Here is a 27,784-nt window from a genome sequence, read left to right as displayed (position 1 = left end):
AAGGCTTGGAGAATCCCAGCTCTTGCTCAGTGGGACAAACGTCACCTCTGGAGTTAGGCAGGCTCTTGTGCTTGCTTTACATAGTGTCAGCTACGTCTGCATCACAATCTCAGAAACTGGGAAGGGACTGCGCTGGTTGTCTGAGACGCTGTGGGTGTCAGTGCTTGGGGTCCTGATGCGCCCTCTGGGTGAGAGAGGGGGGCCAACAGCAGGATGAAGCCTTCACACAAGTTCAGCCTCACTACACCTTGTCCAGGATTGTGTTGCTTTAGCATGGCAGCTCTCCTAGCCCTCGTTTAGGAGGGAAAATGCACACTGGCTACCTAGGACAAGCTTCCCCCCAGGATGGGGACAGGAGCGTGAGAACTCCTTCCTTTCCCCTAGAGCACAGTCAGGAGATAGGGACAACCTTTCCTCAACAATCCTCACCCCTTTAAACAACTTAATCACAAATAGGATTCAAAGAAATGTCAGTACGACACCATCTTTTAAAAAAAAAGAGATGAGTTTATTCCATGATCAGTACAGACCAAATGCATATTCACTGTATTTAAGTAAAACCAATCAATTACTCCAGCGCTCACCCCATACTGACACACCAGTATTGTACTGTATAGTGGGTATTTATGGCACATAACGTTTTAACAGTTCATAGAATAAAATTAAAAGCACACACACTGAAGGCGCATGGGAAAGCGCCCGCTGCTAGTGAGTGAGATTTGATAGGTGGTGGAAGGAGCCTTTCCAAAACTGCCGCCTCCACTTGCCCTCCTCTCAGCCACTTCTTTTAGGTATAAAAACTTTTTTTTTTTTAATCATATTTTATGACATTTAAAAAAACCCAAAATGCAGCTTTCTGGTTTTACAGTTAAAAATATAGACTAAAAGTTTGAAACTGAGCAAAATATAAGCAGTGTTTTTACACCGAGTTTGGTGGCTCACCAAAACCCTCAAACAAATATATGCCAACGATAGTCACTATACAATACAGCCACAGTCAAACACTAGTGACAGGGTGGTAGCTTCCCCTGGTGTTACTGGTTTCTCCACTCCACTCTATAACAAAGAGACAATTAATACCCAGTCAAGAGCTGAGCAGTAACAAACTGCCTGGAGGAAAAAAACAGACTGAAAGAAACTGACTTTGGTTGGTAGTCTAGCTCCAATTCCCGGACCTCCACACAATGCTAAAACAAAAACCTCACTCAAATGGCCAGTTACACTTGACACCTCCACTGTACTATTCCCTTTTTCACAAGCGAACACTTACAGAGAATGGCTCCCAGCTAAAGGCTTGTGGGAAGTTAAGTTAAAGGCAAAGCCAGTGATGAAAGGACCAGACACAGCTTGTGTATTTTCCCAGCTGGACCCCAGGTCTCCCATTCTTGCCAGGATACTCCCATAGGCAGCCTCTCAGTGAAGAGCATCTCTTGCTGTCATGACACAGCACTGTTTATTCATAGACATTCTGTAACTTAGAACCTTTATGGATAGAAAAGGTGTGAAGAACATGAAGTCCTGGATATACTGTGAATACGTTTGGCATAGAGAATGTCGAGTGATCAGGGCACCCTTCCCAGCAGCTGCATGTCCAATCAAACCTAGTACGTAGTTGGCTTGTCTTGGTCGGTCTTTCTTCAGTGTGTGAGGGGGGGCAAAAGTCAAACTGTAAGGCAGACTCTGCTGATCCTTCGGAGGCCTCGACTGAAAGATCTGCAATGGTCAGACATGCAGAAGGGCTGCAGGAATGCTCCCCCTCCCAGCCGCCATTAACACTATGGAGAGTCAAAGATTCGCCGGGAAATTAAAGAGTCAGGAGAAGAAAACCAGGCGCTATTAGAAAAGATTCTCTTCGAATATTGCCAACAAATCGCTCTGGAAATTCATGTCGATAGTAGCTGCCATCTGAAGGGGGAGAGGAGATAGGAGAATTACAAAGGCTGCAGGATTGATGCTCACAGGAGCACATTGCAGGGATGCTGCACTTGACTCAATGGGTGGCATTAGGGGCCAGGGATTTTGCTGGGCTACCTAAACTTTTTACTGGTATAATCTAGTATTTTTGCCCTATAAAAGTGGACCTAAGTCTCCTGGCACAGTTGTCTGCCAATCTGTTCAAGTTGGGAGTCTTCACTCAGTTCACCAAGGGATCAGCATCCCAGCAAAAGCACTCTGGCCTGCTTGTAACCCCTGGCCGATAAACCCAGCGTGCTCTAGGACTATCAATTAAACTGCAGAGTGATGCTCTGTCACTCAGCTCACTGCCTGAACATCTGCCTCAAATTGCCCCCCATCAGAGTGCCCAATATCTCTCCCCCCCCCACTCACCGCCTCTCTGCGCCTTCGCTCCTGCTCCCGTTTTCTGGCCATCTCTCTCTGCTGATCCAGCATAGACTGAGAGGACTGTGGCTGAGAGCTCTGTGCTTGGAGCGCAGAGGCTGCAGCTGACACCTGCTGCTGCTGCTGCTCCTGGCATCTTCGGACTTCTTCCTGAACTCTGCGAGCTTGCTCCAGGGCATCCTCATCATCACGACTCCTGCCAAGACCCAAAAGTGTCATTAGAATGGTGGGGCGCTTTGTGCAAACCCATAAGGCATAGAAGTTTCTTAAACAGCTCTATGGGGGTACTGCTGGGTCCTTCTTCCACCCATGGGCTGGTTCATCATTGCTGTGATGAAGGACTATTTGAGGAAACACCATTCTAGAGTGGAAAGGGAGGTCTCAGATTTGGCTGTTTCAAACTTGTTCCTAGTGTGACCCGTATCTTAGATTTCAGAGTAGCAGCCATGTTAGTCTGTATCAGCAAAAAGAACAGGAGTACTTGTGGCACCTTAGCGTGTCTCATGGATGCCTCCCCTCTGTGATCCTATAACCTTCCTGTGGGAACTCCAGCAATCACTGACATAGTGAAGTCTCTCAGGAAAGGACTCAATGTATTACATTTTTAATGCCAGGTAGCAACTGGAAACGAGGAAGAGCAGCCAGCACCATGTGTCCAGCCATCTCCCCCAGCAAGTGCTCCCTGGGGATCCCAGTTGGAGAATGGGCAGCTAAGGGGTTTCTCCCTGTGGAGTTTGTTGCATAGTCAAGCCACCCATTTCGCGACACCCACACTGTGGAATGGGAAGTGCTTAGCGCATCAAGAGATTCTTGCTCATGTTGCTTCTTGCTTAACAGTACAGTTAGTCAGCTTGAGAAGGAGGAAACCGCAGCTGTTATCCAGCTGGCACACCCAGATACCTCAGTGGTATGAACTGTGAACAGAGTATGATGTTGGAACTCTACAACTTGCACTGGCTCCTGCGTGGGCAAGGAGCCCACCTCCTCGTGAGCCCACCATGGAAGCGGTGGCTATATTACACACACTGATTATGTTCAGAGTTCCTGCACTGCAGCATGTAAGTGCTGCCACGCGTCTAGGCTAACAGAGCCCAGGTACAACCCAAGGGAGCTAGAGAAAAGGTGGCCTGGACAACAGGGCCATGTCTGGGATACCCCTCAAAAGGGCAGTGGAGACAGCTTTACCCTCACTGTCTTCTGGTTGATCATGCTGAAAAACCTGTCTTTCCCCAAAGAATCAGCAGTGGCTCCAAGGCACCAAGCTGACAAGTGAAGCAAAAAGCAGAAGTGACTGTCCCCAATGGGGACATAACCCCATTCACAGCACCTCGGTACCCTGGGGAGACAAGCTTTAGGAGCAATGAAATACAGATGTGCAGGCCTCTCACCTCATCCTTTCCTGCTCCCGCCTCAGCCGCTCCTTCTCCTTTTCCACCTGTTCTGCCTGAGCTTTGAGTGCCTTCTCCCGCTCCTCCTTCTCCCGCGCTGCCCTCTTGAAATGCTCAAAGCTATCGCTGGAGGACTTTGCTGTGGAGGATGGAGTCGTGAGGGGTTTCTGGACCAAGCTTGCCCACGAGCCCATGTTCTTTATTTTCAGATCCTGTGAAGTCAAGAAGGCAGCATTAGTGTTGAACTGGGCCATAGCTAGCAGACAAAGCCTCCCAGCTAATGTTAACAGCACACAGAAGCATGATGAGTCTGGCATGAACCTTAGTGCTAGGCATTATGGTTAAGTTCAGAGAGTCACAGTAAGAGGCCACAGAACTCCCCCAAAATCATTTGCTGAAGGGAACCTTCAGCACTTGTGACCTGTTTCAATACAGCACAGACTGATAGTTACTGAAAGAGGAGGTTACTTACCTATAACTGGAGGTTCTTCGAGATGTGTGGTCCATATTTGTATTCCACTGAGGGGTTACGCACGCGAACCATGCGCCTGCAATCAGAGCTTTTGAAAGTAGTGTGCATTGGTCCATGCATGCGCCCTGGTTCACCTTGCGCTTCCAGCCGAGGTGACAAAGGGTGAGTCGAACTGGACCGTGTCGCCAGTTCCTTCTCCAACACGAATCAGACAGATGCGTAGCAGAGAGGAAGGAGGGTAGGAAGTGGAATACACATAGGGACCACGCATCTCAAAGAACCTCCAATTACATGCAAGTAACCACCTCTTCTTCGAGTGATGATCCCTACTATTCCACTGGTGGTGATTAACAAGCAGTACCTAAGTCGGAAGAGGGTGCAAGGATGGGGAAGGAATGGTTGTGTGGAGAACTGCCATCCAAAGGAGGCATCTGCCACTGAGTCCTGCACTAAGACAGTGTGCTGCAAAGGTGTGTAAGAACTCCCCGTGGCCACTCTACATTGTCCCTAACTGAAGGGAGTCCATGGTCAAAGCCTGAGCTCTCGTGGAGTTAGCCTGCACCCCTGTGGGGATAGGTAGGCCTGACAGTTGGTAGCAGAGTGAAATGCAACCCGAAATCCATTTAGAGATCCTCTAGGTGGAGATGGCTCGCCCCCTGAGTCTTTCTGCTACTGCAACATATACAGCCTAGGGGAGTTCCTGATTGGTTTTGTTCTCTGCAAGCAACAGGCCAGAGCTGGTCAGACATTGAGGGAATGGAGTTGATGTTCCTCTGCAGATGTGTGTGGTTTCAGGAAGAAAATAGGTAAGTGAATAGATTGATTGATGTGAAACTGGGAGACCACGTTTGGTAAAAAGCTGGGGTGTAGATGTAGGGAAATGATCCTTCTCTAACACTATAAAAGGCGGGTCCTCTATCATAGCTTCAAGTTCACCAACCCTTCTCGCTGAAGTGATAGCAACAAGGAAAGCAACTTTCATGGAAAGGAGGGACAGAGCACGATGGTAACAGTTCAAAGTGTGGTTTCGTTAGCATGGAGAGAACTAGATTCAGGTAACCATTGGGGTGTGATCGTTTGGATGGGAGAGGTTGTGATGAGGCCTTTCCAAAACCTAGTGGTTGTGTAAAGACAGTGCAACCTTCCACTGGACAGTAGAACGCGCTAATCACTGCACCAGGTGGACTCTCAAAGAGTTGAGACAAAACCTGATGACTTCAAGGACAGAACATAATCCAGGATCAGGGGGATCCCCATCAGTTCAGGCAGAAGTACTTTTTGTTAGACCCAAGATGAGAAACGTTTCCATTTGGCTCGGTGACATTGCCTAGTGGAGTCCTTCCTGCTGCTGGAGAGGATGTCTTGCACAGCAGGAGAGCACGTGGAGGCTAAAGCAAATGGCCATCCAAATACCATGTTCTGGGGTGGAGCGCATGTGGATTGGGATGCCTGATCTCGCTGTTGTACTGGGTCAGGAGATCGGGGAAGTTGTGGAGGGGAATTGGTGGGCAGAATGACATGTGGAGGAGATTGGGAAACTGGAATTGCTTGGGCCAACAGGGTGCGATCAAAATGACCATTGCGCTGTCTTGTTAGATCTTGTGCAGTACCTGAGGCAGGAGGGAAGGCGTAGTTGATTTGGTCTGACCAAGGGAGCAGGAGAGCATCACCCGGAGAGTGGTGACCGAGGCCTCCTCTGGAGCAGTATGTGGTACATTTGCTGTTAGTTTGTGATGTGAATAGGTCTCTGGTCAGGGTCCTCCATCAGGTGAAGATGCTGTGTACTACTGAATTGTGTACTACTGAATTGTGAAGTTCCCTCTCGTGGGAATTGCAAAACGTCTGCTGATCGAGTCCGAGACTACATTCTGTGTCCCTGGATGACAGCCTGCAGACAAGAGAATCTGGTGATTGATGAACCAATTGCAGAGATTGTGCATAGAGCGGCCCATCATGTTCCTGTTTGTTGATATAGGAAACGGCAGTAGTGTTGTCTGACATGAGGAGACCATGATGGGAGTGAATAAACAGAAGAAAGGATTGGCATGCCTTTCTTACAGCTCAGAGTTCCAGGATATTTATGTACATCCTGGATTCTCGGGGAGACCATGTGGCCTGTGCTCATCCATGTGGGCTCTTCAGCCTATCGGGGATGCATTGGTGATGATCATCTTGTCTGGTAGGAGGGAAGGAAGGGAACCTGCACGCATATATGACGTGGCTCTGACCACCATCGGAGGGATGACAGCATGAAATCCAGGGAGTGATGATTTGGTGAGTAAACGTACTGGAGCCACGTCTCAAGGCAGCAAAGGTGGAGTTGTGCAAATGGATCACACATGTACACAAAAGCCACGTGGCCCAGGAGGGACAGGCAAGTCCTGGCTGGTACATAATGATTGCTCATGATGTGAGTTATGGCGTCACTAACTGTCTAGAACCTGTCTTTCAGTAAGTAGGCCCGTACTGTGTCCGAACTGATGATAGCTCCTGTGAAGTCCAGAGACTGTGTGGGGTCTAGGATTGGATTTCTCGACATTGATGTGGACTCCAAGGTGTAGCGGGGTGAACACCCGCTCCAGCCCTGAAGGGGTTGGAAAAGCCCTGCAGAGGGCTGGGGCTGTGTAAAGGAGCAAAACCCCGGCTGATTGGGGAAGTGGCTGCAGCTGGGGCCACGCCCCAAACTGAGCCACTCGGCCTTATAAGAAGGCCAGGGTAGCCAGAGCTGAAGAGTCTCCCTCTGACTGCAGAGAGAGACAGGCCTGGCTGCAGGGAGCTCACCCGGGGACCTAGAGTGAGGCAGGGCTGGGGAAAGGCCTTGGGGGCTGGGAAGCTCTAGGCCAGCAACTCCCCAGGCTGCAGGGCCTGGTCCTAGGCCCATATAGGTATTGGGGTTGCAGAGGGGCAACCTGAGGGTGGGTAAAGGCAGACAGTCCAAACCCTTTGTTGCCTGTGATGGTTGGCTGATAGACTGCGGTCTGCTCCAGGGCGCGGGGGCTAGATGGTGACTGGCAGTAGCCATGACTGAGGCGACATTGGGATAGGGGGTGGGGAGACCCAGAGAAAGAGACTGGGGTACTGCCAGGGGGGCAGCACCCAAGCTAAGGGCACTGGGGTCCGGGAGGGATACGGGGGCCAACAACAGGTGGGACACCAGGCCTGCAGAGGGCGATCCGGATGCTGGTGAGCTAATTCCTGAGACGATCAGTAGGAGGCGCCGCAGGGGTGAGTCCACGCCTGATTACACAAGGGATGAAAGGAAGTTGAGCAACATGGAGGTTGCTTCTTGCCTGGATCGTGCAATTAGAAGCCAATCTAATGTCTGACATAGACCGCAAAGATGGAAAAAACTTTGGCGAAGACTCGGAGTGGTGGCTATTCTGAAGGGGAGCACCCTGTACTGGAAATAGTGGGTGCCCACTATGAATCTCAGGAAATGTCTGTGGGACGGATAGATATCAATGTGAAAATAAGCAACTTTCATATCGAGAACCGTAAACCCACATGCCCTTTTCTATGGATAGGATAATCGCTGCCAGCATGACCATATAAAACTTGAGCTTGTGAATGTACCAACAGATGTCGGAGATTGAGGATTGGTCTCCACCTGCCTTTCTTCTTGGGTATCAAGAAGTAAGTTGAGTAAAACCCTGTTCCCTGGTATTCTGTGTGTGTGTGTTCTACTGCTCCCTGTTGTAATAAGGAGTTCACCATTTGGGTGAGAATGCTGTTGTGAGGGCGGTCCTGAAGAGGGACAGGGAGGGGGGTCTCGGAGGAGGTAATTCGATGAACTCGATCACATAGCCCTGGTGGATGATGTTCAACACCCATTTGTCTATTATCATCACACTCCAACTGTGGGAAAAGAGTGCTAAATGACCCCCAACGGGGGGGAGTGTGGTTGTGAGGTTGCAGGCATAGTTGTTGGCAGCTCTGGGGCTCGCCTCAGAAATACTTCTTGGTTGGAGGTTGTAGCTGTGATGTTGAAGCATGCAAAGGAGGCCCAGGAGGGGGCGAGATAGCTGAGTCTTTTGATGCTTCCTTGGAGGCCCAGGGGGTCTTTGAAGGCAAAATTGTGGGGACCTATAGCACTGGTGGAATTTGAGCTTGGGGGCAGGAGCATAGATGCCCAGTGAGCGAAGGGTGGCTCTGGAGTCCTTGAGGGAATGCAGCGATTTATCTGTCTTTTGGTTAAAAGGATGGGATTCACCAAAAGCGAGGTCTTCAACAGTGTTCTGTACCTCCCTCGGGAAAGGACAGTTACCTGTTCCGTAACTGGCGTTCGAGATGTGTTGCTCATGTCTATTCCACAGTAGGTGTGCGTGCTCGCCACGTGCACCGGTGCCGAAAGTTTTTCCCTCAGAAGTACCCGTAGGGGGAGCGCTGCTGCGACCCCTGGAGTGGCGCCTCTATAGCGCGCTATAAGGGGAGCCGCGTGCTCCCCCCACCCTCAGTTCCTTCTTGCCGGACCAACTCCAACAGAGGGGAAGGAGGGCGGGATGTGGAATAGACATGAGCAACACATCGCGAAGAATGCCAGTTACGGAACAGGTAACTGTCCTTTCTTCTTCAAGTGCTTGCTCATGTGTATTCCACAGTAGCTGATTGCAAGCTATGTCTGATGGAGGTGGGTAGGAGTTCAGATTCCCTGGCTGAAGCACAGCTCTACCGAAAACAGCGTCATCCCTGGTGTGGGAGACGATCGCATAGTGCGATGTGAACGTGTGTACTGAGGACCAGGTAGCGCCTCTACTGATGTCCTGGATAGGGACATGGGCTACAAAGGCCGCCGCCGAGGCCTGAACCCTTGTCGAGTGAGCCCTTACGATAGGTGGTGCGGGAACCCCTGCTAGGTCGTAGCATGTGTGGATGCATGATGTAATCCACCGGGAAAGCCTCTGGATGGAGATCAGTTGACCCCTCATGCGCTCGACTGAAGCAACAAAGCGTTGCGAAGAGCTAGTCTGATCCAGACTCTGTGCACATCGAGCGTATGGAGGCGACGTTCCTCGTTAGAGGCATGAGGTTTGGGGCAGAGGATAGGCAGGAAGATGTCCTGGCCCATGGGAAAAGCGGAGACTACCTTAGGGAGGAATGCCGGGTGTGGGCGGAGCTGAATCTTGTCCTTGTGAAAGACTGTGTAAGGGGGGGTCGCAGGTCAGGGCCCCAAGCTCCGAGACCCGCCAGGCTGACGTGATGGCCCCGAGGAAGGCCACCTTCCATGAAAGGTGAGACCATGAGCATGTGGCCAGGGGTTCGAACGGGGGCCCCGTGAGGCGGGATAACACTAAATTTAGATCCCACTGAGGGACAGGGGTTCTAGCATAAGGAAAGGACCGATCTAGCCCTTTGAGGAAACGCCCAGTCATGGCATGGGAGAAAACGGAGCAGCCCTGGACCGGCAGATGGAACGCCGAAATAGCCGCCAGGTGCACCCTGACGGAGGAAGGGGCGAGGCCTTGAGTTCTAAGGTGAAGAAGGTACTCAAGGATAAGTTGGAGCGGGGCAGACATTGGGGAAGTACCCTGCTCGCCCGCCCACCTGGAGAACCTGGACCACTTCGTCAGGTAGGCTCGGCGCGTAGATGGCTTTCTACTTTCGAGGAGGACACGCCTGACCCCTTCCGAACACCTTCTCTCCTCCGCATCTAGCCAATGATCAGCCACGCTGTCAAATGGAGGGTGGCCAGATTGGGGTGGAGGCAGCGGCCCTGGTCGAGTAGGTCCGGGCGGAGCGGCAACGGCCGCGGAGGGGCCACGAGCAAGCCCAGGAGGGTCCTGTACCAATGTTGCTGGGACCCAGCTGGGGCGATCAGGAGGACGCGCGCCTTGTCCGTTTTCACTTTCTCCAGTACCTTGCCAATGAGGGGAAACAGGGGAAAGGCGTAAAGGAGTTGACCCGACCATGACAGGAGAAAGGCATCTGAGATCGCGTTCCTCCCCACGCCCCCTCTGGAACAGAACCTGTGGCAACGGCGGTTCTGTCAATACCGAGAGGATCTTGTCCAGTTTGTCCCAGGCCTGGGAGAACTCTGAGGCCAACCAGAGTTGGAGTAGCCTCATCCGAAGCCTGGCGTGGCGGACTACGTACGTGCACGCCGCCATGTGGCCCAGGAGCTGCAGGCATGCCCTGGCTGTGGTGACGGGGAACTCCGTGACTGAGGCTATAAGTCCCTTCAGGGTCTGGAACCTGTCCAGGGGAAGGGAGGCTGTGGCCTTGGAGGCATCCAGGAGAGTGCCTATGAATTCTATGCGCTGCACCGGAACCAATGTTGACTTGGCCTCGTTTATTAGGAGGCCTAGGTTGGCACACGTAGCCAAGAGCAGGTCCACGTGGTTCTGTACCTAGGACTGAAAGCTGCCCTTGAGCAGCCAGTCGTCGAATAGGGGAATATCTGTACCCCTCGGCGACTGAGGTAGGCCGCCACTACCGCCATACACTTTGTGAATACCCTGGGCGCGGTGGACAGGCCAAACGGGAGGACCGTAAATTGGTAGTGGTCCTGTCCCACTAGGAAATGGAGGAAGCGTCTGTGCCCCTCGAATATATGGATATGGAAGTATGCGTCCTGAAGATCCAGGGCCGCATACCAATCGCCAGGGTCCAGAGTGGGTATGATACATGCCAGAGACACGATGCGGAACTGGCATTTTGCCATGAACTGATTGAGGTCTCGCAGATCCAGGATGGGCCTGAGCCCCCCTTTCGCCTTGGGGATCAGGAAGTAACGGGAGTAAAACCCTTTCCTCCGGAACTCCCCCGGAACCTTCTCCACAGCTCCCAAGCTGAGGAGCCGATCCACTTCCTGCTGTAGTGGGGTAAATGCGACGGATCCCCCTTGCCGTCCGAGGGAGGGGGGTGGGAGGGCGTGTAACCCTGGGAAATGGTGTTGCGGACCCATCGGTCCGATGTTATTCGGGACCATTCCATAAGGAATGCACACAAGCGGTTGCTGAAGGCAAACTTTATTGGTAGGAGGGTCCTCTCGGGGGTCACCGGGGTACCCTCCTGCAACCAGTCAAAACCGCCTCTTGCCCTGCTGCTTGCCCCTGGAGGGCCGAAGCTGCGGGGCAGAGCGAGACTGCCTCTGAGGTCGCCTCTTTTGGGTCTTGGATCTCTTGTAGGCGGGCTTGTATCTCGGCTGGGGCGCAGGGACGGAGGCTTGCGTCTTAGGCTTGTCCTGGGGTGGGACGTAGAGCCCAAGGGTTTGAAGGGTAGTACGTGAGTCCTTCATGTCATAGAGCCTCACGTATGTTTGTTCTGCGAAGAGCCTCCGCGGAGAGCCCAGACAGCAGTAGCCACGATGCCCTGCGCATGGACACGGCCGAGGCCATGGACCGAGCAGCCGTGTCAGCTGCACCCGACGCCGCCTGCAGAGCAGCCTTCGCGGCGGCAGCGCCCTCCTCCACCAGTGCCTTAAAATCCTTCCGTTCGCGCTCTGGAAGGGAGGGCTCGGATTTCGGCCGTGACCCCCACAAGTTAAACTCGTATCAACTGAGGAGGGCCTGGTGGTTGGCCACCCGAAGCTGGAAGCTGGCCAACGAATAAAGCGTCCTCCCAAACGAGTCAAGTCTTTTAGCGTCTTTATTTTTGGGTGTGGGTCCTGGTTGACCCCGTCTTTCCCTATGATTTACGGACTCCACCACTAGGGAGTTGGGGGCCGGGTGGGTATAAAGGTATTCGTGCCCTTTCGTGGGCACGAAGTATTTGCGCTCTGCCTTTTTCGATATTGGGACGAGGGAGGCCAGCGTTGGCCAGAGGGCATTGGAGATATTAGTCACCCCTTCGTGCAGCAGGAGGGCCACTCTGCCTGGTACCGAGGATGAGAGCACGTTAAACAGTGAGTCTGAGGGTCCCTCCATCTCCTCAGCTTGGAGTTGGAGACAGGATGCAACTTGCTTTAGTAGCTCCTGATGAGCCCTGAAGTCCTCCTGCGGTGCGGAGGGGGGTGGGGCTGCAATTTTGTCATCTGGTGCAGGGGAGGGGGCCGGTACGGGGCTCTGCACGTCGGCCGGTGCCACGGGATCCACCCCTTGGTTGGACTCCTCGTGCGGTGCGGAGGATCCATGATCCACCAATCTATCCCTCGGGGGTCTGGATAGTGCGGCTGAAGGGGCCTCCGATGCCCCGGCTATTGACTGAGGGCCTTGCTGGGCGTGCACAGGGGCCCAGGGGTCCACTGGCACCACTGGCCTTGCCACAGGGGCCCTTGCCATTGACTGTGGTGCGGCACCAGCGGCACCAGCTAGTCAGGTTGGCCCGGCTGAGTCGTAGGGCGCTGCCTGTAGGCCGAGGTCAGGGTTACCAACGACCTATCGGTGCCGTGGGAGCGGTACGAGCGGTGATACCGAGAGCAACGTCTGCCATGGGACCGGGACTCCGATGTCGACAAACGGTGCCGCCTCGAGCTGCTACTCCTCGAGACGCTTTGACGCCTGGATCTGCGACGACGCGGAGCTGGCGATCCCTGCCAGGAGCCGTGGGCACGGTGCCTCGATGTGAGAGAGCTGGAGCGAGACCGACGACGACGCCCATGCCGGGAGCGGCTTCGGTAGCTCCTCCGAGAATAGGAGCGTCTACGGCGTCTGCCCGTCCTGCCGATACTCTGTACTCGGCGTGGAGCAGTGCCTGGAACTTCGCTCAGACGGCACCCAACCAGACAACCTGTTGGGCGACGAAAGTGGAGGCTGGAGACTGTCCTGACAGGACACTGAGCGGCGAGCGGGCCCGAGAGCGATCCCCTGACCGGGATTGGCATTGGGTCGCTGTCGACTGTCGAGAGCCCAGCGGCGGCAACTGAGTCGACACAACCGGGCTGCTCCGCTCAACCTGAGTCGGAGCTCTAGAGCCCGGGGGGGGGGGGGAGCGGAAACTGGGGCTGCCTGACGTGGGTCTAGCCTCACCCCTTGCTCTCTCTCAACGCCTTTGAGAGGACAGGGCCTCTCTCTGCTTCTTGGACGGGGAGCGGTGCCGGCCATCGGAAGGTGCCGGGAGATGGCGGCGCACCGAAGACGAAGTGCCCGGTGCCGATTCTGCTCGGTGCACCAGGGTTGGGGCCAGTGCTGACTCCATGAGAAGGGCCCGAAGTCTAATGTCTCTCTCTTTTTGAGTTCTGGGTTTAAAGGAGCTGCAGATTTTACAGCGGTCGCTGATGTGAGATTCGCCCAAGCAGCGGAGACAGTCGGCGTGCGGGTCACTTGTAGGCATCGAACACCTGCAAGACTCGCACGATCTAAACCCCGGGGCCCGGAGCATGCCCCGGCCCGAACACTAACTAACTAAGCGGAAACTTTATTGAACTAATACACACAGGTACTAACAACGACGAAACGAGCTCTGGGACGAGCTGCAGCAAAGCTGGAGCAAGTAGTTCCGATGCACCGTCACTGGCGGCAAGAAGGAACTGAGGGTGGGGGGAGCACACAGCTCCCCTTATAGTGCGCTATAGAGGTGCCACTCCAGGGGTCGCAGCAGCGCTCCCCCTACGGGTACTGCTGAGGGAAAAACTTCCGGCACCGGTGCACGTGGCGAGCACGCACACCTACTGTGGAATACACATGAGCAAGCACTCGAAGAAGAAACCAAAGGAATGGAGCCAAGACATTCTACGCATAACTATGGCGGTAGCCATGGCCCTGCAAGAGGTATCTGCTGCATCTACCCCCGACTGGAGGGCTATTCTGGCTATCAGCTTCCCTTCCTCAATAAGTGTCTGAAAGTGAGCCCAATCGTGTTGTGGCAGGCTATCAGTAAATTCCTGGAACTTGCTGTAATTCAGGAAGTCGCACTTGACTAGTAATGCCTGAGAGTTCACAATACAGAATTGAAGGCTGGCTAAGGAAAACACCTTGCGTCCCAAAAGGACCAAATGTTTGCCCTCCTTATCATCAGGCGTAGATTGAAGGTGCTGTTGCTTGGCTTCTGCAGTCGTTGCCTGGACAACTAGGGTGTTTGGAGGAGAATGCAAAAAATAAAAAATAAAAGGGGGGGGGGGTGTCTCAGACCCCTTAGCAAGAACGTAATGCTTTTTGGCCCCTCTGGGGTAGCCATACATGTGGGAGGGGTGTGCCACATGGTCCTGGCAGGCTCCAGAATAGCTTCAGTAATAGGAAGTGCAATTGTGGCTGGTCCCGGGGTCCTAGATTTCTTCCAGCGGAAACTGGAGTTCCCTTGAGAATCTCTGCAACAGTTCCTTGAAATTGCCTGAAGTCATCCAGAGGCGAAGGGGATGCTGCAGTCACTGCTTCACCTGGAGACGAAGAGGGAAAACTTACCAATTCTTGCAGCACCGCGGGGACCAGACGGAGGTGTTCCTCCTCTACCAACAGATCTGAGAGTCTGCTCGAAGGAGCCTTTAAGCAGGAGGCAGGCAAAATGTTCCGTGGACCAGGCTGGTTCCAGGGGGGGGGGAGGGGGGGGAGAGGGTATTGGGACCAGGTCCCCAGTATAGCCAATAGGCCAGATCTGAGGAAGGTTGTGGTGGCCCCCACGGTACCAATGGCTCTGAGGCCGTTGAAATGGTGGATGCTGCCATGGATGTAGCAGTCTCTGTGAAGACACGTAGGGGTGATAGGACATAGCTGGTTCCTCTCCTGGTTCCGATTCTTCAGAGGAGGAGAAGGCAGACTGGTTCAAATGGTGGTACCGTCCGAACCGGCGGAAGGGTGTAGACCATCGGAGCAGATGGTGAGAGGACCTGTAGTGGGGACATATCCTGAGGTGAAGAAATCCTCTCTCTAAAGGTGGAAGGGCTGGCTGGCTGGGGTGACTTTGGGTCCGGCAAGGCGAACATGTCCTGGGGTTCAGGTACAATTCCAGATCTCCCCGGTGTCACAGGCACCCTTTCCCTGGGCTCGTATCAGTGCCGGTGGCATGGACTTTCCCAGAACAGGAGGATTCCATGTCTTGTGGAGGGTTGGTGATGATGGTACTGTTGGACAGGTGCTTGGAAGTACCAGATTCCATTGCTTGTGGGACTTCTTCTCATGCCTATGGGACTTAGTGAGAGTTCCATCCCCATGGCTCGAACTCATGGAAGGAGCGTCCACTTTCTTTGGCTTTGAGGAAGACTTAGTACCATGCGTATGGGTATGCTTCCTTACCTCCCAGTTAGACCCCGCCACAGGGTTTGTGGGGGTGGTTCTGCCGGTACTGGCTTTGGATGTGGTAATGGGAGGTGTGCGTTCCTCGCTGATTCAGGCTGATACACAGGGGGAGTTTCTCTGCCTGGATCCGAGTGAGGCCTCATGGCAAGCTCCATGTGGCGCTTTTGGAAGCGGAGGATCTGGTCTTTTTTGGTGTGGCTGGGAAAGGATTGGCAAATACTGCACCTGGATGTGATGTGAGCTTCCCCCAAGCAGTAGAGACAGTATTGGGTTCATCACTGATGGAGAAGAAGCACGTGCAGGAGGCGCAGAGTTTGAAGCCCAGAATTCTGGGCATAGTCCAGTACCTGCACACGGGTACTGGGTGGTGTGTTGGATGAAGGAAAAAAACAAGCCCCAATCTTATCTTAACTAAATGCTAAAACTGCAATAAAAACTGTAATAAACTACCATAAAACTGGGTAAAACTATGTACAACTATCTTAATTAAAGATGCACCAGAGAGGAGGACATTGAAAGTTCCGACCTGAACCATGCGGCAGTGAGAAGAACTGGAGATGCGGTTGGTCAGCCCCTCCCTTTAACACCTTGGATGAAGCACAAGATGATCCAGGGCGCATGAAAGGACCAACAGACACTACTTTCAAATTCTCCAACTCGGGGCACATGATGCGCATGGCTTAACCCCTCAGTGGAACACAAATAGGGACCATTACTTGAAGAAGGTGATATTACCATCTGAAAGCTGTTCACAGTGGCATGTACGAAATGAGTTGGTAGTCTCATTTTACAGCTCCTGGTTCCCGTATTGTCAAAACCACCACATCTGTGCCTGCCATTTGTGGTCAGAAGTGTAGGGCTGAATGGGTCACAGAGACTGAGCTCCCTTCCCACGCATAGGGAGTCCCCTCTGCATCCCAGCGACACAGGTGGGAGATGCTTGCCCTGCTGTGCCCAGGCTGTTCCTGATCTGCAGATAGAAGCCATCAGTCCTTACAGCTCTCAGCCAGGCCAAACTCTCTTGTACAATCACTTTCACATTCAAAAATTGAGCCCAAACCTACATGAAGCAGTGAGGCTAATGGTGCCCCCCCACCCCCCAGACACTTGCATACTCAGGGGAAGCTGAACTAATTACTATAGGGATTGATCCTTGAAGTGGGACTCCAAGAATATTCCAGCACCCATATAAATATGAGCTAAGATACACTGATGGCAATGTCATTCTTTAGCTCCCAAGCAGCCATTGCACCCGAATAAACTGTATCTCACAGCACTGGTGCACCCAGAGCTCAACGTCTCAAAACACTTCACAAACAACCTTTCCCCCTGCAATGGGCAGGGCAGGTATCATCTCATCATTTTAGAAATGGGGACACAGAGGCTCAAAGGTGAAAGCTGTTGCCCACTGAGCCTCATGTTTGTTTCCCCAGACCCCAAGCTGTGACCAGATGTGCCTAATTAACGGTATTTTAAGTCTTGTTATAGCCAGGTTGGCCCCAGCATATGAGAGGTAATATATTTTATTGGACCAACTTCTGCTGGTGGAAGGTACAAGCTTTCAAGCTTCACAGAGCTCTTCTCCATGTCTGGGGAAGGAAGAAGTCTGATTTCCTTCTCCAGACCTGAAAAGAGCTCTGTGAAGCTTAAATGCTTGTACCTTCCACCAACAGAAGCTGGTTCAATAAAAGCTATTACCTCACCTACCGTGTCTCGGTGTATTTTAGAATAGCTCTGTGCTTACTGGCTCTATGGCACACAGAGTTGCTCTACCCTTGCAAGCGGCCAGGACAGCCCCCTGCTGGTAGTAGGATGCATCCACTGCATCCATTTTCTGCACCCAAAACAAACAGCATATTTCGTTAACTCAGGCAACTGAAATGGTTACCAGTGGTGAGAGGGAAACATGAACACCCTTCCCATATGATGTGAAGAGCAAGGCCCAGGAATGGACCCATGCATATTCCCCAAGTAATCAGACACCAGGCACATCTCCCATGGCCCAGTGCAGGACTGCGCACCAGTGTCTATTTGTTCAGTACAGTTAAAGGACTTTCCACCTTTTCCTTTATGTCTTTAAGTGACCTAGCAGTAGATCACACTGCGAGTGAGCTTTGACTTTTGCTGCTATTCAGCCGGTATTTTATTTTGCATCCAGAATATTGAGTACTAATCCCCATAGCTCAGAAACCATTGCAGGGCACAGCATCAGGGAGAGAGCACTAAAACTAGTTTACTCTGGTGAGCCTCACCCTGGCGTGAAGGGACAGGTCTGCTCAATCTGGGATAAGACATGAGGCCAAGTCCACTTCGAGGCACCCCAACCTGTGTCCTAAGCAGAAGAGGATGGGGGACCTAGCTGAGTAGATCAAACCGTTAGAGAAGGGCCAACTTTGGCCTAGAATTTTTAAGAGCTTTACACTGAGTTCAGCCTCTCCTAGTAGCTTAGAGTTCCTGTGCCCCATTCGCACAAAGAATATAGACCAAATGCTGGAGGGTAGGCAGGTCAGACCAGGTCACTAAACAACCCCTTCCCCCAAACCGACTGCATCCAGGTGTGGTGAACTGTTACCTTTTTAGGGGCGACGGGTGTTTTCAGTTCCTGTTTTTGTCTGTCTTTGTCCTGTACTCCAGGTGGCGGCACATTCTGCTCAGGGGGTCTGATTACAGGCCGCCCACCCTCCATTGGTTTCATTTCTGTTCCTGAAACACACACACACACACACCACAGTAAGGGCAAAAGACCATTCCTGCAGGCTGCCAGGGTGTCTGAGTTTCCTAGAGCATTTAGGGAGTGATCCTGTCCCTTCCTTCCCCACTGTCGAGGGAAGGCCAATAGACTGAGGTGTAGACTCTCAGGCTTTCACCATGATGAGCAGTCCATTTCTCCATCTCAGCCTTCAAAGGGAAACAGACTAGCTCATGTTACACCCAAAATACACATTTCAACACTAACAGCACAGGGGCTCCAACTCACTTTGCTGGATATGTGCAGGGGGTTTGATGCTCTCTGGGTGCTTGGGAGGTTCCTGTCGCAACGTGGGGCTGAATGTTTCGTTTCGGATGACTGGTGAATGCATCTTCTCTTCCTTTGCCGCCATGGGCTGGGATTGTACGACAGAGGGTGCTCTCAGCTCCTGCCATGTTAGCACATTGAGATGGGTCAGTCACTATCCAAACACCTTCCTTGATGTAAGTCCATCCCACATCCACAGAGCCAGTAACATCCTGAACAATCCACCACGAGGGTCCCACAATGGGGCTGGCCTAGCCTCTAATGCATGCTCATGGAGTGTGCACCATTGTGAGCATGTGCCCAAGCTACCCACACAGGTTGGGAACCCTGTGCTTTGAGAGCAGGCCCTTTGGGACCCCACATTCAGGCTATGCCTTCCTTTACCTGTTTTTTCGGCTGGATATTTTGCTGAGGTGGTGACTGGTGGCCCAGACCCTGGAACTGGGGCATCTGTGGGGAATGCATCATGAGAGGGGAAGGCGCTTCCCTCAAGTGACCTGGAACAATTCAGCACCAGTCAGTTAACCTGTCATCACTATCGCTTATCCAAACATTAACCAAGGTGAGAACTCGTCCTTGAGTCAGATCGAGCAGCACGCAGGTTGAGTTTAACCCAGGCACACCTTACAAATATAGGGAGACTCTACACCAGTTTGGCAGTTTCTGTAGTCTAGTCCTACCCCTCAGTACTTCCAGGTGTCACATGGGCTGCACTGCTACACAGCATGCACTAATTTAGAAGCAACTTTAGGACTCTGTCACTCAGATCAGCACACAAACAGCCATACACTTAATTGCATCTATTTATTGTTCTCCATAAGCCTGCCAGACTTGCATGGAGTGGTATTCAGATAGGGGGAACCTCCCACCAGCCTTCTTACTGTCCGGTGTCAGGCCAGTGCCATGGTTGTCACAGGCACATTCACAATGCACAAGGGCTGTAGGGGACTGGGCAGTGGCAAGTGAAAAGGATTTTGTTGGATTGCCCTTTGGATTTGGCCATGAAGCCTATGGACTTCATTCTGAGGAATGGAAAAACTCCATCCAAAACACATTCATATTTTAAAGAATTTGTAAGCTCCCCTGTGCAATTTCTTCCACTGAATCACTGAACATTTGAGAATCACTGAACATTTACTATTTTAAAACTCTCCCCTTACATTTCTATGCCCCCAGTCTCTCTCAAGACCTCTGTTCAGGAATCACACATGCACTTTAGGGCACAGAGAACTGAGGGAGCACCTGGGGACATCCATTTCATTTGCTGTTCACTGAAATTTATAAGGGAAGTGAGCTTTCCTTTTTCAAGCTCTGGTTGGACTCAGCCAACACACTAAGGCACTAGAGAGGTGCTCAGCAGATTGTCTTATGGGTGGGGGGCAACTGAATTTCACTTGTCTGCCCTCTATTGTTATATCTCCCTGGCTTGTAACAGCTCACAGAAATCCTATATGATGATTTATGGCAGGAATGGAAGAATCCTGCATTCATTTGAAACTACAGGTGGAGGGGGGGAGAGAAGAGAGGGTGGGTGGGGGCATTGAAAGAGGCAGGATGTAGTAATTCCAATTAGAATTTAACCAAGGCACCATGGACAAACACCCCTAACTAGAGATCTTTAATGAACCAAAGTGAGCCTCAGTTTTACATTTAATTGGAAAGACAGGACTCCAGCAGCACCCTGCTGGGGGCACCAGCCTGGTGCTAAAGAGAACCACCTCCTGAATCGCTAAATGACCTGTAACACTTTTTGCAATGCCTGGGTTTTTCTTGGAGGCCTCTCCTCTCCCATCGAAATCCTGCTCAACCCATTGACATCTGAGAAGGTCACAGCCCAAAGTATGATGGCTGAAGGCCACTGACACATTCCTCTTATTTCTCCTACACACAGTTCAATGTTTAGCATAGGAGGAAAAAATAGCACTCCACCCAACAGCCAGGGGTCATTACATAACATATCTAAAACAACACAAAGGTAAGGAGAAGCAAAAAGAATTCATGCTAAATATTTAAGACAGAGAAAAATAGATTTGTCCTTCACACAAAAAATGAATACCCTTCTTTCTGTGCACTATTATCCTATAACAAAGCTTGTTAGAGATTGTAGAGAAAATATTCTTGATCAAGGGCACTATGAGGGAGACTAGGCTACACCATTATCAGCTCAAATAATCTTACAAGGGTTTAAAACATGCCCATAGCTAGGAGGGACAAGGCCCTGTCTATGTCTCAGGGACCAGTCTGAGCACTTCGCTTGAGACTTCCACTCGCCCAAGCTGGGTAGAACCACTCACGCAGTCATAGGCACTTTATGTCCTTTTCAGCTGTGCCTCCACTGGAGCATACTCCTGAAGGGCTGTCATTAAGGCAGGGAAAGCACTTTGGGAAGGGTGCTTGCCATCTGCTCACGTGCTGGGGGCTAGCATACATGTCTATGTTTAGTGTTGTACTGCTAGCTTGGCCATTCTGGAGATGCTGGCTCTTCCCAGAGTTTGACGGTCACCAGATTCTAACTATTTGTATTTTAACTTCTAATAAACTACTCAAGGGGACAACTTAAAGTGCTTGGCTAGTAAACAATACTTAACAGCCGTCCTCCTGAACTTCAGTTTATCTCCTTTTACCGGATACTACGCTGGCAGTCATGCACTTTCAATCCTTTCATGGGGAACGTCACAACACGCCTGCCAACAGCACGAGAACTTTAAATCCAAACAGAATCAGGAAGCCTGATCTGCTCCTGGGGAGGTGGTGATTTATGCTATTACTATGATATCACAAACCAAATGTCCTGCCAAAGGGAGCAAACAAGCCCCTTTTCTAGATGGAGCTCGCCAACTGTACCCTGATTTCAGGACAGCTAGACTTCTGGGCTGAAATGGGACGGGATGAATCTTAACAGGGCACAGCACTGCCAATTAGAATCTGTTTCCTAACTTTGAGCCCTACAACAGTTGGTTCCCCCATGGATTGGGATTTAAGCTCCCAGGAGAAAAGCTTAGAGTCCTCAATAGGCTATCAAGTTATCAAGGAATTCCTCCGAGACTAAGTACGTTAATTGATGACCTGTCTGTGCTCTAAGCCCGATGCCAACTCACCACCAGTATTCGCAAAGCTCAGAAGATTGTGGAACAATCATATTCCAACCAGGCATCCACCGCCCTTAATTTGTTACGAATTTTAGCTGCCCTGATGTTAAGAACTCCGAGGGGAAATTTCAGCACTCACCCGTTGAGTAGGGGTCGGGCTTATGGTGCCGTGGTGACGGGTGGTGCTGGATGACTTGCTGAGGTTTAGCTGGCTGCGGGAGTGGATGCTGCTGTGGAGCTGGCTGAGGCGGAGGGATATGAGGAGGGAACTGCATGGGCTGCATGTGCATCGGCCTCTGCTGCTGCTGCTGTTGCACTGAGGGATGAGCAGGAGGCTGAAGGGGGGGCTGAGGCTGCGACTGGACCTTCACTGAAGGGAGGAGAGGAGTCTGCGGCTGCACTTTCTGCAGCTGTTGAAGGTAGAGCTGCATCTGGCTGGTGCTCAGAGGCAGGCTGTGATGAGGCGTGGGAGGCTCCTCATCCTCCAGGAGGACCTGGGGAGGCTGAGGCAAAGGCGGCTGGGGGAGCATGGGCTGCTGGCTTATGGCTGGTGACGCTGCTGGAGGACGCGAAGGCTTAGGGGGTAGTGCTGCGGCTCGATTACTGGGTCTCGATGGCTGCTGAGGCAGAGCGTTGTGCAAAGCTGGGGAAGAAGAGCAGGAATACATGGCATCACATACAACAGAAGAAAGAGAGCACAACTCCCCACAGCAAAACTGCACAAGTTGTTCTGCTTATTAGACCGCCCATGCCAAACAGAGGAAAAGATGTGCCATTATATCACACAGAATACCCGTGGAATATAAATAAGATCCCATGGCATCTAACCCCGTTTCTTAATCACGTGACCATACGTCCTTCTCTAACACATCAAGTTATCCCCAGACTTGCACAGCCTGGGACCATGTGGTGCCAACTAGGGAACCCAGGGCTGTAGAAAAAACAATGACTTACTGTAACCATGTTTCTTTGAGATGTGACGCAGATGCGTATTCCACTTAGGTGTGTATGTGTGCTCAGAGCACTGGAGATGGAGAAATTTGCCTAGCAGTACCCGTAGAGGGGCAGTGCTCATGCCTCATGGCTATATGAGGCAGCACCACCCCAACCATCCCTCATTGAATGCCCAGACATGAGAGACTGACGCAAAGTGGACAGACAGTGGGTCGTAGAATACACACCTGCATCACATCTTGAAAAACCACAAGTACAGTAAGTAACCATTTCTTCTTCTTCAAGTAGATGCAGCTGTGTATTCTATTTTCCACTTAGGTGAATTACAAGGAGTACCACCCCCCTGGAGGTGGGGCTCAGAGTCTACCTAAACAAGGATTGCAGGGCAGCTCTACCAAAGCTTGCTTCTGCCCTGGAAGATGTGGTGATGGCGTAATGGTTCGTGAATGTATGTATCAATGATCACGTAGCAGCCCTGGAAATGTCCAATATGGAAAGATTACTAAGGAACACTCTGGACAATGCTTGCGTCCTTGTACAATGAGCTTACACGCACTGAGGAGTGTAGCCAAGGCTATTTCATGTGCTGTCAATGCAGGATGTTACCCATTTGGAGATCTGTGACGAGACCAGTTGACCCTTCATGCAATCTGCATATGGCACAAACAAATGAAGTGAGGCACAAACCAGTTTAGTTCTGTCCAGATAAAAAGGCTAGATATTGCCTGACATCTAAGATATGGAAATGCAGGTCCTCCAGAGATGAATGCGGTTTAGTAAAAAACTCCAGTAAATACATCACCTGGTTCCAATGAAACAGAAACCACTTTAGACAAAAACGTGGGGTGTGGTTGTAAAGTTACCTTGTCTTTGGAGGACTGTATACAAGGAGGTTCTGCCATTGGAGCTTGCAACTCTCACAGTCTCCTTGCTGATCTTATTGCTAACAGGAAAGCGGTTTTCTGACACAAGAGCAAAAAGGGACAAGATAATAGGGGCTACAATGGATGACCCATCAGAGTTGCCAGGACTGTGTTTAGGTCCGACAAGGGAACCGACTCTCATAATGGAAGATATAGACAAAGAAGCCCTCATAAGAATCTCATTACCATGGCACTGGAGAAGACTGATTTTCCCTGAACAGGGGGATGAAGTGCCGGTATTGCTGCCAGATGCGCTTTCAATGGACTAAGCCAGTGGTCTTCAACCTATTTACCATTGTGGGCCACATATGCAGGTCTGTGTGTGTTATGTGGGCTGCACCCACACAATATATATATATATATATTTTTTTTGTGATAAAGGCTAGGTCCACACTACCCGCCCGATTCAGCGGGTAGAGATCGATCTTCTGGGATTGATTTATCGTGTCCCATCTGGACGTGATAAATCGATCCCAGAAGCGCTCCCCCGTCGACTGCGGAACTCCTGCTCACCGAGAGGAGGAAGCGCTGTCGAAGGGGGAGCTTGCCTGCGCCGCGTGGACCCGCAGTAAGTAAACTTAGTTCGATCTAGGAAACGTCGACTTCAGCTACGCTATTCTCGTAGCTGAAGTTGCGTTTCCTAGATCGATCCCCCGCCCCAGTGTGGACCAGCCCAAAGTTCCTCCTCTACCTTGGTGGGTCCTGCACTTATTGGTGGATTTGCTCGCTTCACAGATTCACCCTGTGGGTCAGGAAACAGTCCAGAGACCTTCCCCTCTGGTAGAAGCTATAGTCCAGGTCAATTCCTCCTGTGTTTGATCAGGAGTTGGGAGGTATGGGGGGAAACCAGGGCCCGCCCTCTACTCCGGGTTCCAGCCCAGGGCCCTGTGGACTGCAGCTGTTTAGAGTGCCTCCTGGTACAGTTGCACGACACCTACAACTCCCTGGGCTACTTCCCCGTGGCCTCCTCCCAACACCTTCTTTGTCCTCACCACCAGACCTTCCTCCTGATGTCTGATAACGCTTGTACTTCTCAGTCCTCCAGCAGTATGCCTACTCACTCTCAGCTTCTTGCACACCTCTTGCTCCCAGTTCCTCAAACACACTTCCTCTCCTCTGGCTCCCTGGCTCCCCCTGGCTTGACTGGAGTGAGCCCTTTTATAGCATCAGAGGAGCCTTAATTAGAGTCAGGTGCTTAACTGCCTCACCTGACCTCTTAGCAGGTTAATTGGAGTCAGGTGGTCTATTAGCCTGGAGCAGCCCCTGCTCTGGTCACTCAGGGAACAGAAAACTACTTATCCAGTGGCCAGTATATCTCCCTTCTGCTACTCTGCTGTTCCCAACTGGTCTGGGTCTATCACAATATATATAACCTGTATGGCCCTGAGGATGTCACATGGGCTGCAACTGTGTGCTGATTGGGGCAGGAGTGGCCCACGGGTTGAGAACCACTGGACTAAGTGCAAGCCCCCACGTCTAAAGGTGTAGCAGGTACTCCTAGATGTCGTGGGGAGAAGTCAGTTTCGATTGGATTCCACGAGCTAATGACCATACCAAAAAAGGTTTACATTTTGCTGAGTAGGCCATTCTGGTAGAGGACTTTCTACTGTTGAGCAGCACTTGTTCGATAGCCACTGAACACTGCTCTTCCTCCTCATTCAGGCATGCAGAAGCCATGCCGTGAGATGCAGAGAGCTGAGCACGTGATGCAAGATGCGTCCGTGATTCTGATTTAGCAGGTTGTGATGGAGAGGAAGCCTCATGGGAGGCTGAATTGACAGCATAAGAAAGTCAGAGAAGCAGCTTTGTCTTGGCCACAATGTGGCACCAAGAATGATCTTGGCATGAGCCACCTTGAGCTAGAGAATGACCTGAGGAGGATCAGGACCACAGTGAGTTTGGACAGGGAGGCTTGACTGAGGCCCGGTTGAGAGCAGAACAGACGACATTTCCTCTTGTCCCTTGTAGTGAACAGGTCGATCATTGGGATGCCCCAAGCTGTGAAGATAACCCAGAGGACACTTGTTTTCAGGGACCATTTGTGTCTTAGGGAAAAATACTTGCTGAGATAGTCTGAAAGTTATTTTGAACCCCAGGCAAGTGAATGACTATCGGAGTAACATTCTTCTCGATGCAGAACTGCCACAGCCTGATTGCCTCTAGGCAGAGCAATCTGGAGCATGCTCCCCCTTGTTTGTTTACATAACACATCGCGGTGATATTGTCAGTAAGTATGCGAATCACCGAGTCTCTGATATGTTGCCAAAAAGAGTGACATGCATTTTAGATGGCCCAAAGCTCCAGCAAGTTGATATGGAGTGAGGCTTCCTGTGCCGATCACAGTCTCTGTACTTTCAATGACCCCAGGTGCACCCTCCAATCCATCAGGGAGGCTTTGGTAACAACCGGACTTGGTTGGCGAGGGATGGACAAAGAGAACGCCTTGGCAAACATTCTGTGGACACATCCACCACTACAAAGAGTCTACGACTAGTGGAGGCAGATGAACCAGTCTGTTTAGAGAATAAAGAGTAGGATGCAAGACTGTCCTGAGCCACATTTAAAGGGGATGGAGGTATAACTTTGCAAACTGGACCACCTGTGTGCAAGCAGACACGTGGCTCAAATCTCAGGCATGGTCTAACTGTCATGGAAGGCTGAGATTTCAGACTGAAGCAAAGATGGCGAATTATCTGAAAACGGTCAGTCAGCAGAAATGCTCCTGATGTCGTGGAATATAACAGGGCCCCAAGTAACTCAATATTCTGAGTGGGAGCCAAGGTTGACTTTCTGGTGTTTAGGGTGAGACCCAGACAGTCAGGCAACCGCAGTGTGGTACTGATATGAGCAAGAACTTCCTCTCTGGATCTGCCCCATAGTAACTACTTGTTAAGATACAGGAAGATGTGAATTACATTCTTCCTGAGATATGCCAGAACAATTGTGCATTTAGTAAAAACCCTGGGGGCAGAAGAGAGGCCAAATGAAGCACCGTGTACTGAAACTGGCATTCTGCCATGATGAACTGAAGGAATTTTCTGTGACTTGGTATAATTGCACTCCTGGGGGAATTCTGTGCCAAAAATTTACAAATTCTGCACTAAAAAAGAGAAAGTTACTCATCTTGTGCAGTAATGTAGGTTCTTTGAGATGTGTCCCCCTATGGATGCACCACTCTAGGTGTTCGGGCACCCCTGCACTCATAATCAGAGATTTATGGTAGCAGTGCCTGGCAGGATCACACATGCACAGTCCCCGTCTTGCGCTGCTTCAGGTGGTTAATTAGCGCTGTGCGATAAACTCCCCCTCAGTTCCTTCTCTACTGCAGAGCCTAGCAATAACTCTGAAGTAGTTATTGCAACGTTACTGCACAAGGGAGTAACTTTCTCTTCAAGTGATGTCCCTGGGTGATTTCAGAGCAGTACCCTTCGGAAGGCTTCGGAGTTGAAGTCGTAGCAGACGAAAGCACAGTGAGTCCAAACAGGGCATTGGAGGTTGCCTGTTGTTCTAAAGTGTAATGTTGAGTAAATGTATGGGCTGACACCTAGGTTGTGGTCTTACAGATTTCCGCAACAGGGACACTGTTAAGAAACGCTACAGAGGTCGATAAGGCTCTGGTGGAATGCGTGTGAATCCCCATAGGGCAGTGGTGGGCAACCTTTGGCCCGTCAGGGCTATCTGCTGTCAGGCCGTGCGACAGTTTGTTTACATTGCCCGTCCACAGGCACAGCCGCCCGCAGCTCCCAGTGGCTGCGGGAAGCAGCAGTCAGCATGTCCTTGTGGCCTGTGCCACTTCCCGGAGCTCCCATTGGCCGGGAACAGTGAACCGCGGCGATTGGGAGCTGCAGGTGGCCGTGCCTGTGGATGGTCAGTGTAAACAAACCATCTCGTGGCCCGCCAGCGGATTACCCTGATGGGCCGTTTGTGGCCCACTACTGCCGTAGGGGGTTGTTGACCACATTGGGAGTAACAGTTTTATGCAATCTGAAATCCATTTGGAGAGACTCTGTGTAGATATGGCGTTCCCTTTGGATCGTTCAGTGATTGAGACAAACCGTTTCCGAGACTTACAGAATGCTTTTGTTCTGTCTAAGTAGAAAGCAATTGCCCTGTGTACACCCAGGGTACATAGTGTGGATTGTTGTCTATCCTGGCGGGGTTTAGGATAGAATGTCAGAAGGTAGATAGGCTGGTTGAGGTGAAAAGATGAGGCAATCTTGGGCAAAAACTTAGGATTTGATCTCAAAAACTTTATCTTTGAAAAAGACTGTCTGGCAGATCTGCCAAAAGAGAACCCAATTCTCCCACCCATCTGGCAGATGTAATGGCAATGAGGAACACTACTTTCATAAAAAGATGTAACAAAGAGCATGTCGCCATGGGTTCAAATGGAGGGCCAGTTAGGACTTGGAGGATAGGTTGAGTCCCATGGTGGGGTAGGTTCTCTCACTTCAGGATAGAAATTGCTGAGGCCTCTGAGGAATCTTTTGGTGAGTG

At 51.3% G+C, this 27,784-nt stretch overlaps 1 pseudogene; it reads right to left on the bottom strand.

Moving 5' to 3' along the window:
- Positions 1–754: 754 nt before the first annotated feature.
- Positions 755–27,784, bottom strand: part of LOC135892054 (bromodomain-containing protein 4-like) — a 104,801-nt pseudogene continuing 77,771 nt past the window's right edge.

Source organism: Emys orbicularis, chromosome 19 (assembly GCF_028017835.1).
Source record: "Emys orbicularis isolate rEmyOrb1 chromosome 19, rEmyOrb1.hap1, whole genome shotgun sequence".
Lineage (NCBI taxonomy): Eukaryota > Metazoa > Chordata > Testudines > Emydidae > Emys > Emys orbicularis.
The sequence above is the reverse complement of the archived record's forward strand: the minus strand, read 5'-3'. Positions and strand labels throughout refer to the sequence as shown.